This window comes from Myotis lucifugus, unplaced genomic scaffold (assembly GCF_000147115.1).
Source record: "Myotis lucifugus unplaced genomic scaffold, Myoluc2.0 scaffold_197, whole genome shotgun sequence".
In the NCBI taxonomy this organism is placed as follows: domain Eukaryota; kingdom Metazoa; phylum Chordata; class Mammalia; order Chiroptera; family Vespertilionidae; genus Myotis; species Myotis lucifugus.
In genome coordinates this window covers 1,840,011-1,855,575 of record NW_005871245.1, presented here as the reverse complement: position 1 = coordinate 1,855,575, position 15,565 = coordinate 1,840,011, and the positions used below count along the sequence as shown (strand labels likewise).

The 15,565-nt window shown below is 40.4% G+C and overlaps 1 protein-coding gene across 2 annotated transcripts in view; it reads right to left on the bottom strand.

The window, feature by feature from the left end:
- The window catches only part of WASF2 (WAS protein family member 2), a 63,768-nt gene that overhangs the window by 23,596 nt on the left and 24,607 nt on the right, over positions 1-15,565 (bottom strand). The gene's annotated exons all lie outside the window — the stretch shown is intronic.

Below are 15,565 nucleotides of genomic sequence, written 5' to 3'. Positions count from 1 at the left end.
AGTTATGTTTTGCATACAAAGTATGGAATTATTCATGATCTGAACCACAATAATAATTTGACCACGAAAAAAAATCCTACCTTCTGGTGAAGATAAACTTAGAAATGGGCAAAGACTTTTAGGTTCTTGACTCTCAACTCAGTTTCAAGTTGTAGAGTTGAGACATACTGGGTTAGAACACTGACTCTGACACCTGACTAGCTGTGTGATCTTGGGTAATTTTCCTAGAGATAGTAAGTAATATAGCATATGTAAAATGTCCACTACAGGGGTAAAAAATGTAGTTATTTGTAGTTCTACGAACCCTAGGAAAATCTTCCTGGAAAATCAACTTTTTTCATTGATAAGTATTTTAAAACATTTTTATCCTTGGACTTACTATGTAGTAGAATGCAATAGTGACATACATTTAAAGATGAAACCCCAGACTTCAATGAAATTTGGTAGGTTTTTTTTCTGGAGGTGGCTCCGAGCCATGCTTCTGGACCTACTAAAGAACATAACATTCTCTCTCTCCTCCACTCTTTCATACTGGGTTCCTCATCTGAACCACAGAACAAAAAAAAATTATTTGAGTGACTATTTTCTCAATTCTCCTCAAGACTGTACATAACTAGCATCATTCCAGAGGCACTGGATAAAGTAATACATTTACATACAATGGATGTCTAATGGTATCAGGGATTAATTCTCTTATGGAAATCCAGCTGAGAAAGGCTCCTCTATCATCAGTTGTCACTTAGTGGAAAATTTTTGAAGCACTGAGTGCTGAGGAACTACTGAATTAAGGAAGTTACCACGATCAAATTTGCATTTTAGACAAATGATTCTAACAGAAGCAAAGAATTTATATTTGGGCACGAGAAGGCTGGAGGGTAAGAAGACCAGTTGGGAAACTCTTCACAGGCTAAGAAGGAGACAATAGAAATCACAGACAGGTTACAGGGGTGAGTTCTGCTACCAAAACTCCTGGTAGTTTTGTACAATTAGACTCACAAAGTGATAAAATGTAGGTTTGTTTTTTAAAAGTTTCATGGAAAGAGCTAAATGCTAGTGCCAGTTACAGAAATGAAGAGAAAGTGAAGAAAACTAAGAAAGTAGTGATTCTTAGCTCAGAAAAGAAGTTTTAAATATATGAAAGAGTATAGAATGCCATGTTTTTATAGATTCAATAAAGTTCTTTTTTAGCTGTACTTTGATTAAGAAAAGTATATGCTGCCCTAACCGGTTTGGCTCAGTGGATGGAGCGTCGGCCTGCGGACTGAAAGGTCCCAGGTTCGATCCGGTCAAGGGCATGTACCTTGGTTGTGGGCACATCCCCAGTAGGAGGTGTGCAGGAGGCAGCTGATCGATGTTTCTCTCTCATCGATGTTTCTAACTCTCTATCCCTCTCCCTTCCTCTCTGTAAAAAATCAATAAACTATATTAAAAAGAAAAGTAAAGTATATGCTATAGTGATATTTGCTAATTTGGGGGTTTGAAGTGGTCTTACCTTGGGGGTTGTTACATGGGAAAGGAACTAAATTAGAACCACTGAGAAGATAAAAGTTACAGAGAAAGATTTCAATTCAGTTAGCTCTTTTAATTAGAGCTATTCTCTCTTTAAAATTATGAGTCCCCAGACCATCCTCTGGGTGACCAGCTGTCAGGCATTTTAGGGGAGACATTCCTAGATGTTGATGCTGACAGGTCAGAATGAATGACTTCACAATGCCTTCTAAATTAAAGATAATTCTCGCTCTGTGCTACCGTTTCCTCATCTGCAAAATAAAGGGACTAAGCTAGATGACCTTTCAGAAGCTCTGAGTTTGCTTCTGCCTAACCTGCCATAACCTCCTCATGAAGCAAAGTCAGAGGCAGGTTTAGGTGAATCATGGCCATGAATCAAGCCCTTCTCCAGTCTAGATTCATCTAGTTACCAGAACCTGCAGGATCCAGAATGGCCCAAAGGATGGTTCACACAGATCTGGTCCCGAGGTTCAATTATTTACACCCTGGGAGGCTCCCAGACTGATTTGGGAGTTGGCTCCCCATAAAAGTAAAAAAAAAAAATCTTTGGACCAGTTCTAGACATCCAGCCAGGCTCAACAGCAAACCCCATCTGTACGCCTGACTATTTTCAGCCTAAGGGACTCGAGAATGAGAAGAACAAAGAAAAGACTCCAGGCATTCCTTCTTAGCCTGGCCTGGCAGTATACTGACTGGTCTAGACCAGCGATTTTCAACCTTTTTCATTTCACATAAACTAATTACTAAAATTCTGCGGACTGGGGCAGGAGTGGAAGGAGGTGAGAAGTAGGAATTGGTAGGGTGGAAGAAGGTAATAAAGGAAGGCTGCATGTGAGAGGGAGGAGGCATTTGTAACCCATAGAAGACAGATGACTGCTCGTCCCGGCAATAATGTTTATTACTAACTGTTTATTATAAATAAATAAACACTTCATTTAGATAACATTATATTTCTATAGTCGTGTCCAAAAGCAAGTACATCTGAGCTATACCAATAACCATAACAACAGAAATGCCTTTCAAGGCAGTTCCTTTTTGAAATGTACCTCCAAAAAGCTGATCAGCAATAGCAGGGGACGACAACATGTGGGGATGCTGTATGTGGCAATTAGGACTTCTGCTTTCACTTCAGCATTTCCCACTGTTCTATAGTTAACAGCATTTTGGATGGGGGCATATGAGAAGAGCTTTACTTTGTAGACCAGTTTTCTCTTTCAAGAGATAAGATTCTTTATGTTAAAGAATATGCATAAAGAATTTCAATTGAAAAGTCAAATAATCATTTAACTTAAAAATGAGAGCCAGCACACAGGCTTACTGTAATCTAAGTTTATCTACTAAAATGTTTAAAGAAGTATGAATTTACTGTTGAATATAGTTATCCTCACTACCATGCAACAACCACAAGCAGGAATGCCTCATTATAGACTCACACACCCACCCACATCCTGTTGAAATTCAGTGTGGAGCTGAACCTACAAATATAACCAGACTCTCTCCAAACACAAGGTGTTACTGACAAATTAGTTTAGGTCACTAGAGTAATGTGGAAAAGAGTAAGACAGAAATGGAACTCCCAAGGTGGACAGAGAAAGTATCTGATTGGGAGAAACAAGAAAAAAGAGCTTACTTGTGAAACAAGGAGAAATTTCTAATTTCATAAAGGAATACCAGCTATGGACCTACATTCAATAAATGTAAGGCTTCTTCTTATCCTGATTTGGTTGGGGGAAAGCAGCCCAGGAAATAGGACTTCTATATTCTAGTATTTCACTTTTTTTTTTTTTAATTCTCACCTGAGGATGTTTTTCCATCGATTGAGAGTGGAAGGGAGGGATGGTGGAGGAGGGGTAGGGGGGCAGGGAGGGAGGAGGGAGAGAGAGAGGGAGAGAGAGAGAGACATCAACATGAGAAAGATACATCAATTGGCTGCCTCCTCCTTCGGTCTGTAGGTGGATGTTCTAACCATTGAGCAAACAGGCCAGGGCCAATATCTCACTTCTTGAGCGCACTGTATATTTATCAAAGACCATTCACACCTGGTAATTCTGTAATTTCCTATTATCTTTTTTGTGGGAAATACCACCTTTTGTTCTTACTTTTATTATGCTTCAAGCTCTAATCACAGCTTTGCTCTTAAAACTAAAATTTGGGGGGGATCATTTTCCATTCAAAATTGGTTTCTTCTAGCTTCACCTATTCCATAGAAAACTGCCTCTTAAATGGCCAAAATTAGGCTTTCCTCTGAGTAGGATCCATCTGGTTGTCCAAAGGAAAATACACTTAAACTGCGAGTCAGAAACCTGGATTCCAGTCCTTAGTCTAATGATGACTGGCAATTGGGGGGATGGGGTGGGGAGGGGAGTCTCAATTCATCCTCTAGTTCAGCTGTGAGCTGCACTAAAAAAAAAACTCTTAAAAGATGCTATATGAAACTGGGATTTTTGTTTGCAAACTGTTCTGAACTCCAAAGAAAACATTTATTCACATAAAATATTTCTTGTATCTCTATCTTGGCTCAAGTTCCCTGCTATGTATCCACTTAAATTATACAGGGTCTACAGTGTTATCATTGATGACTTTCAGTCACAGACACAGAGTTCATTTATTGTCGCAGTTTAATGCCAATTTCTAGCAATAGCCAATTCATCAAAATGGAATGGTCTGAAATATTCCATACTACCCATCTAAATGGGCTTCCCTTTACTCTGACTAGATAAATATAAATTATAAATGATTTCATTCAGAAATGGAGAAATTTTACCTAACATTTGTGGATACTCAAGTACCAGATTTCTTTGAGCTATAATCATCAATTGAGCATTATAATCACAGAGGAATTTAACATGAAAAACAACTAAGTTGCTTTGAAAAATAAATACCAACATAAAAAAGTATCAAACCTCAACAAATCAGTGCACAGGATTACTAGAAATATGTCAATAACTTGCAATATTGTGATAACAGATACCAATAGTTTTCATTTTTAAGAGCTTCCTTTCTTATTTATATCCAATGACAGAAGAGAGTGAATTCCAGTTGGTGGTGCTCAAAAATCTGAGATAAGAAGATACAAAATGCGTTCTTCTCCAAGTACCTGGGCTTGAGTACCTGGGAGGAAGCCAAACCTGGGCATGTGCAACCATATGGGAAACACACAGTTGTTTTTTATGGAAGATTGTCTAATCCCACTTTACTGCCTTACTCAGAGATGGAGAGGATGGGGCTAGGCTGTAACCTTTCTTTCCTGGTTCCTGCAAGGAGCAGTGAGTACTGCACTAGGTTAAGCTCCCTACAGACAAGGTACTGGAGTACCCACTGGTGGATTAGATACAGAGGCAGGTTTGAAAATGAGGGAGAAAGGAGATAATCAGAGCCGAATCACACACCAGGCACCAAGAAAGTCTCATTTCATCCTGCCAGCTGTCTAACCATTCATTTTAATCTCTATGATGCCTCACTTCATACTTCAAGCTTCTCTGCAGTAACTGCTCCCTCTTTGGGATGGAAAGGCCAAAAAAGAAACTTACTTTACACAACTGAGAAAGGCCAGGGAAAAAAGGTTGCAGAGCAACAACAAAAAAGGATATTCAGCAAAATGTTTTGCTGACAGCTCAGGGCAATATACAAACACACTGTGTGGTCATGGAGCAGGCAGAAGCAGCAGTCCTGGATGTGACACTTTAATACACTAAGTGAGGAGAGAGGCCTAGCAATCACAATTACATGTGAACACTAGGAGTGGAATCATGGAGCAGACAGACATATAATTCCATTCTGCTATCTGTAACAAGAATTCATTCCTGAAAAAGTGTCACACACGCACCTGTCACTAACAGCCAAGACTCCAGCAACTAAGAGTCCGCAGCAAAGGGCAGCGTACATCTACTTCTCACAAGGTCTATTCACCACTCAATACATGGTATTTATAAGAAAAAGTTCTTAAGCAGAGAGGAAAGTACGTACACATTCTTGTCTTTCTACCCTGTTTACTGGGCTGTTACCAAAGCCCTCATAACCCAATAAGCAGTGGCACAGAGCAGCAAGAACATGGACAGTAAGAGGCAGAGGTGTGGGTTTTAACCACTACTGGCAAATTTTAGTTTGGGGACCTTGGCAAGCAGTCAAATCTCTTGGTCTGTTTCCTAAACTGTTAAATTAGTATAATGATTCCTAGTTTGTAAAGTTGTGAAGAAAAATAAAATAATCCTATATAATAAAGAGGGAATATGCAAATTAACCGTCATTCTGCCACAAAGATGGTAGTGCCCATAGTGGAGTGGGGGAGGGGGTTTCCGTAACACAAGATGGCTGCACCCATAGTGGAGGCCGAGTTCCCATAATGAGCCTTAACGAGCAATCAGCAGGGACCTGAGGCTGCGCCCCCTCCCCGCCCCCATGGGGCTTGACGGGGGACCTCAGGCCGCGCCCCCCACCCTGGTGCCAGGCCGGGGGACTTCAGGCCACGCCCTCAGCCCGGCAGACTTGACGGGGGACCTCAAGGTACACCCCCCACCCTGTGCTGGGCCAGGGGACCTCAGGCTGCTCCCCCTGCCCCAGCGGAGCTTGACAAGGGTGGGACCGGCCAGGTCTGGATCTAGCCCAATGGGGGGGGGGGGCAGCTGGGTCTGGGTCTCATGCGATTTTGAGGCACACGTGGGTGGGCGGGGACTTGACTCTGGGTCCTGTGGTGTACCCCAGACTCTGACAGAAGGAAGATTTTCATATGCATTTTACTAATTTTCTTTCATCTCTGACACTTCTATTCTAGAGAAAGGGCAAAGAGCAATATTAAAATATTTCCTCTAATTAATCCCTTTTAATGTGCATGAATTTCATGCACCGGGCCACTAGTGTATGTATACAATGCTTAACATGGTGCCTGGCACAGAACAGATTATTGCAGTTTGGTGGTGATAGTGATTGTGGAAGTACTAGTTCTACATTTATCTAGCATTTAACTATGGGCCAGGCACTGTTCTAAATGTTTTATATGTGGTTCTCTTCACCATTAAAGAACATTAATAAGCTTCAGGTTGTACTAATGGTTAACTACTAATTATAGTACTCTAATCAATCAATGAATATTTATCAAGCAGACACTAGAAGAAACAAAGAAGAATAAAATCCCTCCCTTGACTCCAAGAACTTATAATTGAAGAGAAGACAAAACCAAAGTAACAATCTATATGTATAAAAGCCTAAGTGACCGTTAGGACCGGACAATCGGCTGGTAGCTATGACGTGCACTGACCACCAGGGAACAGGCGCTCGATGCAGGAGCTGCCCCCTGGTGCTCAGTGCGCTCCCACAGCCAGCTAACCTCCCATGCCCCCCCCCCCCCTCCAAGCTGGCTGGCCTCAATGGGCCCCAATTGCCCCTGATTGCCAACCAGGCCGAGGGACCCCACCCATTCACGAATTTGTGCACTGGGCCTCTAGTATAGCAAATAAATAGTTAAGTTCAAATATCAAATAAATGATGTAGTCAATAATGACAATAGGAAAGATGAAAGGATCACTGTGAACTAAAGGGACTGAGAAGATTTCCTGGGATAAAAATCTGATCTGAGCAGAATTTGGATATAAAAAAATAAAGAGAGAAAGGTTTTCCAGGTGGGGGTAATATAAACAGAAGCCTTGAACTGTACCACTAAGAATTTATGGAGAAGCCACAATCCTAATGGGCTTTTACCATATTCCATCGAATCTAAGATACCACTAACTGTTAAGCTGCATCATGACTCAAGAGAAGTTAAAATGTATGGGGCAGGGCGGAACCGGGTGTAGGGAGGCAATGGGGGGAGCTAGGGAGCTATCTGTAATACTCTCAACAATAAAGATTTTTTTTTTAAGTAAAGAAAATGTACATCTCAGAATCAATGAAATATAATATTTCTTTTTCTATAATATGTGAGAGTAGACAAGATGATCTTTACAAGTTCTCTCCAACCTTGCCCTGGCCAGTTTGGCTCAGTGGATACAGCATCAGCCTGTGGACTGAAGGGTCCCAGGTTTGATTCTGGTCAAGGGCACATGCCCAGGTTGTGGGCTCAATCCCTAGTAGGGGGCGTGCAGGAGGCAGCCAATTGATGATTCTCTCTCATCATTGATGTTTCTATCTCTCTCCCTTCCTCTCTGAGATCAATAAAGAATATATTTTAAAAATAAATAAAAATCAATGGAAAAATATCCTCAGGTAAGGATTTAAAAATGCTGATTTTATAACTGTCTTACAATATTCAAATTTCACCAAACAACACTATGGAAATAACAAAACAACACTATGGAAATATTTCACCAAACAACACTATGGAAATAACAAAAATAACAGAAATAGAGACAAGCCCTGGTTGGTGTGGCTCAGTGGCGGCTTTCGGGTTCAATTCCCAGTTAAGGGCACCTACCTGGATTGAAGGTTTGTTCCCTGGCCCCAGCTGAGGCAACCAATCAATGTTTTCTCTCTCTCTCTTTCTCTCTCCCCATCCCTTCCACTCTCTCTAAAAATCAATGGGAAAAATACCCTCAGGTGAGGATTAACAAAAAGAGACAGACAGAAAGAGACTGAGACAGAAACAGACACGAACCATATTCCAGTATTTATTTTATAAAAAATGTTTTTATTTATTTTATTTTTATAATATACTAGAGGCCCGGTGCACAAATTTCGTGCACGGGGTCAAGGTTCAGAAAGGTCAAGGTCCCGGCCAGGCCAGCGGGGGGGGTGGGGACACAGGAGGTTTGGCTGGCTGGCCCCACTCCCTGGTCAAAACTCCCGGTCAAAGGGGACATATTAGCCTTTTATTATATAGGATTTTTATTGATTTTAGAAAGAGGAAGGGAGAGGGAGGAGAGAAAGAGAAACATTGATGTGAGAGAGAAACAGCAATTGGCTACCTCCTGCATGTCCCCTACTGGGGGAATCAAACCCACAACCCAGGCATGTGCCCCAACTAGGAATAGAACAAATGACCTTTCAGTGCATGGGACCATCCCAACCAACTGATCCCCCCTGGCCAGGCATTTTTTATTGTTTTGAGAGAGAGAGAAGAAGGGAGAGAGAAATATCGATGTGAGTGAAAAAAAATCAATCAGCTGCCTCTTGCACACCACCTACTAGGGACTGAGCCTGCAATCCAATCATGTGCCCTGACTGGGGATCGAACCCTGACCTCCTGGTTCATAGATCGACACTCAATCACTGAGCGAGTCTGTTAACTGTTGATTGGATGTTGGACATTGTGATTTTACAATGTTGAGTACCTAGTATTGTTGTCTTCATTTCAAGAATGTTAAGCTTTATTCTGATAGACAGTTAAGTTACTTTTCATTCAGTTTGGTACCTCTGAAGGCTTGTTTTTAAGCTTTTTTTAGGGTGGGTCTATAGTAGTCTTTACTCTGTGACTATTTTAACTCTAGTACAAAGATGTGGACCTTCTACCATCTCATTCCCAGTGAGCAACGTGGGCTCTACATTCTGGCTGGTAGGAACTCGAACACCTCCCTGCTCTGAGAACCAGTTAGCTCACAGCTTCCTGGTCATCTTTCCCCAACTTCCTGGAGTTTGACCCCAGGCCTGTGTGAGGTCAGCAAAGACTCAAGGGGACCCTGAGGAGATTCCTAGAGCAATTTTTTTCTGCACAGCTCTCACCTTTCCAGAACTCCACCTCACAGCTTTTAGATTCCTCAGCCTCTCCTGAACTATAATCTCTGTCTCTTCAAAAAGACCAACATGCTCTGCTTGAGATCCCCGACCCTGCTCCATGGTTAGAACACAGATTTAGACAGAAAGACAGGGTAATCACGGGGCTTTCCCCTCCTTTATTTTCCTTCTACAAGGAATAACAGGCCCGTGCTTCCTGTTCAAGTCAGAATTGATTTCCTCGGTAGTTTTGCAGGGCCCCCAATCATAAAGAGGTATTGCAAAATTCTTAAAGTCAGATTAATTTCAATTTATCTTTAATAAGTGTTTATCGTGAATACTTTTAGAAGAAATAACAGGAACCCTGGTCGGGTAGCTCAGTGTTAGAGCATCATCCCATACAACAAGGTTGGGGGTTCCATTCCCAGTCAGGGCACATACAAGAATCAACCAATGAATGTATAAATAAGTGGAACAACAAATTGATGTTTCTCTTTCTCTTTCTCTGAAATAAATAAATAAGTTTAAAATATTTTTAAAAGAAAGACATAACAGGAAAAAGTAGGTGTCCTGAAATCAAATAAGCATAGCATATAGTACAGCGGTTCTCAACCTGTGGGTCGAGACCCTTTGGGGGTCGAACAACCCTTTCACAAGGGGTCGCCTAAGACCATCGGAAAACACATATATAATTACATATTGTTTTTGTGATTAATCACTATGCTTTAATTATGTTCAATTTGTAACAATGAAATTGGGGGTCACCACAACATGAGGAACTGTATTAAAGGGTCTCGGCATTAGAAAGGTTGAGAACCACTGATATAGTAGAAAAGATAACATCACCATAAGTATATGACATACTTGAATAACATATTTAATCAATCTTTTTGAATGATCACAATTACGAACAATGAAAATTTATCTTTTCTTTTTTAAAGTTGATGTTCATATAAGTGCTAACCACATTTAAAAATCAATAGTGAACCCAGAGACATGTTCAGTCAAAGGAATCAAGGATGCCCTGAGCCACTAGTTATATGACTTCAGGCTGCTTAATCTCTGAGCCTCATCTGTAAAATGGGAAAAATAAAACCAACCACATAGGATGGTTTTAAGGATAAAATGAGATAACATATGTGAGCCTTCTAGAGGGGTGTCTAGCACCCAGTAGGTACTCAGTAACTGACACCTCTCATTATTACTAATTCAAAGGAATGCTGAGTTTGTTTGGACTCACCTCCTAATGGTAATGAAACAATCTAAGGAGAGCAGATCAAATTAAATAGCACAGAGCATTACACAAAGGTCTCTTCTAATTGGTCTCTTTTCTTTGATCTCAGTGGAGGCCTAGTAGTAGGTGGGCCTCTTACCTTCTGAGACAGGCTCTCCAGGAGTGTGGAGACAAATCCTGAGAAAGAAATGGATGGCCCCTGCTTATATTATGCCAATTTTAAGAATTAAGACAAAGGGTATCAGTCTTCCAAAATCATAGTCAAGAGTCAATTCGGTATTTTCACTTTAGGTACTTTGAAAGTAAAATAGTCTCAAAAGGATTATCTGGATTGTGGCATTTCCTTAAAAAATAAAAATAAAAAAATCCTCCCTAGGCGGTTTTTCAGTGGATAGAGCGTTGGCCCACGGACTGAAGGGTCCCAGGTTCAATTCTGGTTAAGGGCACATACATATACCTCGGTTGCAAGCTTGATCCCAAGCCTTGGTCAGGCCTGTGCGGAAGGCAACAACTGATGTTCTCTCTCACATTGACGTTTCTCTCTCTGAGTCTCTCCCCCTGCCTTCCACTCTCTAAAAATCAATGGAAAAAGATCCTCAAATGAGGATTAACAAAACAAAACAAAAATCATTTCACCTTAAAGGCCCAAGGCAAATGTCACCACTTCTGAGAAGCCTTCCTTGACCCTTCTAGTCTGAAGTCATGTCTCCCTCTCAAAAGTTCCAAAAAGGTATGCTGAACCTTTTTTTAATGGCAGTCACTATATTCTATTTTGTAGCACAGGTTTTTGGAGTATACAACTCTATGAGTACAGGAACTGAGAAACAAAATATCTCTAAACCTAACAGAAGTAGTAGTTAGAACAGCAGCTATCTGGAGTCAAGGTGGGATTCTTAAAAACTTCTTTGTATCCTATAGTGTCCACTCAATATCTCTAATCCTCAAAACACTTCTTCAAGGTTAAGTAGTAGCATTCTGAAAACTAAGAGTGGTTCTGAAACTTTATCAAAGTCACACAGCTTTTAAACCCAGGCCCATCTGTGTCCAAACTTCATGCTCTTTCCACGACACTGCACTGACTCTTCACAAAATGCCTGAACAAGAAGTTAGACAAATATGCCCATATTTCTCCTTTTCATATACAAGTGCCACCAAACCCCAGACTAGTTTCTTCCCCCTTAAAAAAAAGACTGTAGGTTAACACAAGAAAACCTTCCTGACATATTTACCCTAGAACTGAAATGGTGTTAATGAGGATAGCACACTGCTCTCTCCCTCTCTACACCCAGTTTTAGCCAGCTGCTCAGAGGCTTCACAACTTTCACTTTAAACAACATAAACACTGGCTCATTTAAAGTGCCAGCCTCAGATAATATGTTCAGATGCTTTTCAAACAAATTTCTGTTTTCAAACAGCTAGGCATTTGGGGTTCCATCACTTCTGACGGGTTACTTTTATCTATAGGGTCCCTGAGAATCACTTTAAGTTTTATTTTCTGTGTACTGTTCAGCTCATCGAATCTTGTCATTGGGGACTTCTTTTTTTAAAGCAGATAATCTTTCATCTTCTTTTACAATGAACCAAAATACATTCCTATGGGTAATTCCTAAACTGTACATGTATGTTTTAAAATAATATTCTTCTAACCATTCTAAAAAGCACAGTTGTTTTCCCTTTTTAGCCCAAGTAAAAATAATTATATCAGAAGTGAATTTTCCCTACCTCTTTCTGCATATGGGGAATACTAAAAAGATAAGTCTTTTTAGTTATTAAATGTAAATAGGTCATTAAATACAATCCAATTACTTTAATTGTAAAAAGGAAGTAATTACAATATGTACATGTATTTTTGCCTAGATTTAATATCTTAAATTAATCTTTTCAGCATTAATATTTTAAGTTAACCTTTGACACTTAGCAAAATGCAAGAAACTGATGTTTCTTTTTAAATATACATATAGCTGTACTTTGTGGATCTTTGTTGTGATTTTACCCACAAACAATTTTGGTGGGAACAGCCCCATCCCACAGAGAAGGGTATTTAAATACTACCACCTGCCCTAATTGAACTGGTATTTCTTGTTTCCCATAAATCATGTTAAATTCTAATGCCTTCATGGGACAAAAAGCCAGATGAATTCTGTGGCATTCCAATTATCACAAAGGCTTTCCTTAATAAGACAATTCCAAGCCAAAATGGAATTTTGTCTTTAGTATATAGTAGCCTAACATTTCCATTACTTATTTCCATTTTGTTACTACCAATAACAGCTCCCCAAGACCACCCCCCAGCATTCTTCTTGCTCTCTGGTCTCTAGCCCCTCAAAAATTTGCTGTTATTTTCCCCTCAGTAGCCATCTGGTTCTTTGGTTTTTACTTTTTCTTGGTGACCAAGGGTAAATAAATTGCATAGCTAAATCTCTATGAACAGCTTTGAAAATGGGCTCTGTCATAGTCTGGGCACTTAACTTCTATTAAAATTGAGGAAAAAGGCTTACACAGATAAAAAATTAGGACTGAGCTTTGTTTTTCTACCTCCTAAGAAAATCTAATAATGAGTATTAAGATATAAATATGTATTTAGAAAAATTAAATTTTTATTTAGATTAACATAAAACTTTTCCCCAAACTTTAGAAATAGCGAGAACTGCATGAATATATATGTTGTACAGGCAACAACTGAGGCCATGTTTGTATAGCATTTTCCCTCCCAAATAAAAAAGTTCTTATTAAAGTACTAAGTGTTTCAGCAACTCCCAAGGATTTCACAGAAAAAGATTTTCCTCTTTAGACCCTGTATTGATGAGCCAAAGATACAGCTCTGCCTCACAGATACCATTTCCCAAAACAAATTAATGAGATGGAGGAGGCTGACTGTGACTACTCCTTTGGTCATTCAGACTGTAGCCATGTTGGAACAGTTCCTGACTGCATAAGGCTGGCTTCTACTGTCATCCAAGGTAACTGTGGAAAGCTATTTTGTAATCTGAAACGACAGTGACATGGGTCACTGTTGGTTTCCTCATCCCAAACAATGGAATGGTTTCTGAACAGTTACCAAATGTTACCAGAAGACAGGAGCCTAACGTCTGATCATCACAAACCTCCTGAAGGACAGCACCATTAAAAGACAACAAGAATTTCACAGGTAAAAGGTACACCAGCAGTTAAAACTAAGCCCCTTTCAAGATGTAAATGATTCAAGTCTCATCTTAATAAACTGGTACTTTTGTACAAAATATATCTCATGAGGCCAGCCCTTGAAAGGTAAAAAGGTGTTATTAAATGTCTGCTGACCTAAAATTGCCATGTTTCATGCCTTAAAGGAACTGATTTTCTGGAGGACAATAAGGTGCCAAATTCTGCCCAATGGAGATCAGAAAACTATTTGGTGAACTTATTCTGCATTTGTGGAAGCAAAAGAAAGACTGGTTCACACACCCAAGAGGGAGGGTGGTATTTATGTGAGCTCTCCCTATGACCTCTTTGGCAGCAAATATAAGAGGTCTTTTTTGAGACTAAGGGGCAGGCCCAGGCCCTTCAGCTACTCATTCAAGCAGGGTTACGATTCCCCTCCTCCATAATTAAGTTCCTTTTCCCACTCTCCATGCATGCATGAACTGCAGTGACACTGACACGGGGGCCTGACATTAGCCTTTGAAGGTCATTTAAATCCTCCTCCTTCCAACTGCCTTAAAAGCTATACGTCACCCACTCCACAATGCCTAAGTGTAGGGTTTGACTAGATAGTACTTAAAGTGGAGTCACTTAACGCATAAAATGAAAGACGCTCCAAATTCAGATATCATAAAAAGAACAAATCAAAGAAATAAAATATGATAAACTCAGTTGCTCAAGAGACAACAGTAAGAGAAACACTAAACACCTAACAATGGATGAATGAAAAGACTCCTACTTGATAATCCCTTTTATTTAGGAAAGTAGAAAAGGTCATTTACAATATGGTCCCTTTATATGGCTCATCTATCACATCTTCATACATACATACCCTTCCATGAAGTCTATAGACCTTCCCATAGCTCCCCATTGCATCATGTTCTCTCTTGCCTTCATACTTTTTTTTTTTAAGATATTTTATTGATTTTTTACAGAGAGTAAGGGAGAGGGATAGAGAGCCAGAAACATCGATGAGAAACACTGATCAGCCGCCTCCCGCACACTCCCCACTGGGTATGTGCCCGCAACCAAGGTACATGCCCTTGACCGGAATCGAACCTGGGACCCTTGAGTCTGCAGGCCGATGCCCTATCCACTGAGCCAAACCAGTTAGGGCTTGCCTTCATACTTTTTTAAAAAAAGATTTTTTATTGATTTTTACAGAGAGAGGAAGGGAGAGGGAGAGGGAGAGAGAAACATGGATGAGAGGGGACACATCCATTGGCTGCCTCCTGCACACTCTGACAGGAAATTGAACCAGCAACCTCTTGGTGCATGGGTCGGAGCTCAACCACTGAGCCACAACAGCCTGCCTTACCTTCATAGTTTTGCTCAAGTCTGACCACCCACCACTACCCCCACCAATTTCTAAGGTCTTCCAAGACTGAACTCAAGTGAAATATCTCTTGACATGCCTTGCACCAAAGGTTGGCTCTCCCTCCCCTGCACACTCTTTAAACTTCCATAACATCCTGTGAATGCCTAGCCCATCACACTGCGCTAAAATGACTGATTTTCTTACTTGCTCTCCCACTAGATTGCGACTTTTTTAAGGGTGATGATCAGTCATCCCTAATCCTAATGCCTATCACCAGGCTAGGTGCAGAAAGAATGCTCAATAAATATCTATCAAGTGAATGAAGCCAGTTAGTGGCTCTTGTGTTTTGGCCCTTTTGAAGGTGGGGCTGGGGAGGGTGTCTGGACCTCCAGTCTTACAGCAGAGAAGAGAACCCAATCTGAATAGCCCAAGTTCAACCTCTGTTTTAGAATTAAAATTCCTAGTAGCTCACCAGACCACAAGACAGAATATACATATACTCTCCAAGCCCTAGAAATTGATCAGGAGTCTAATCTAGTACAGAGAAGAGACATCAAAAATTAAAAACCAAGGCCACCTTGACCAACATGAGCTATCGACTACCTCCCTTTTATTCATGCACCTCAAAGTCTTATTCTCTAATATAAAGAGAAAAAAATTAGAGAGTTATCAGCCAAAGGAGATAC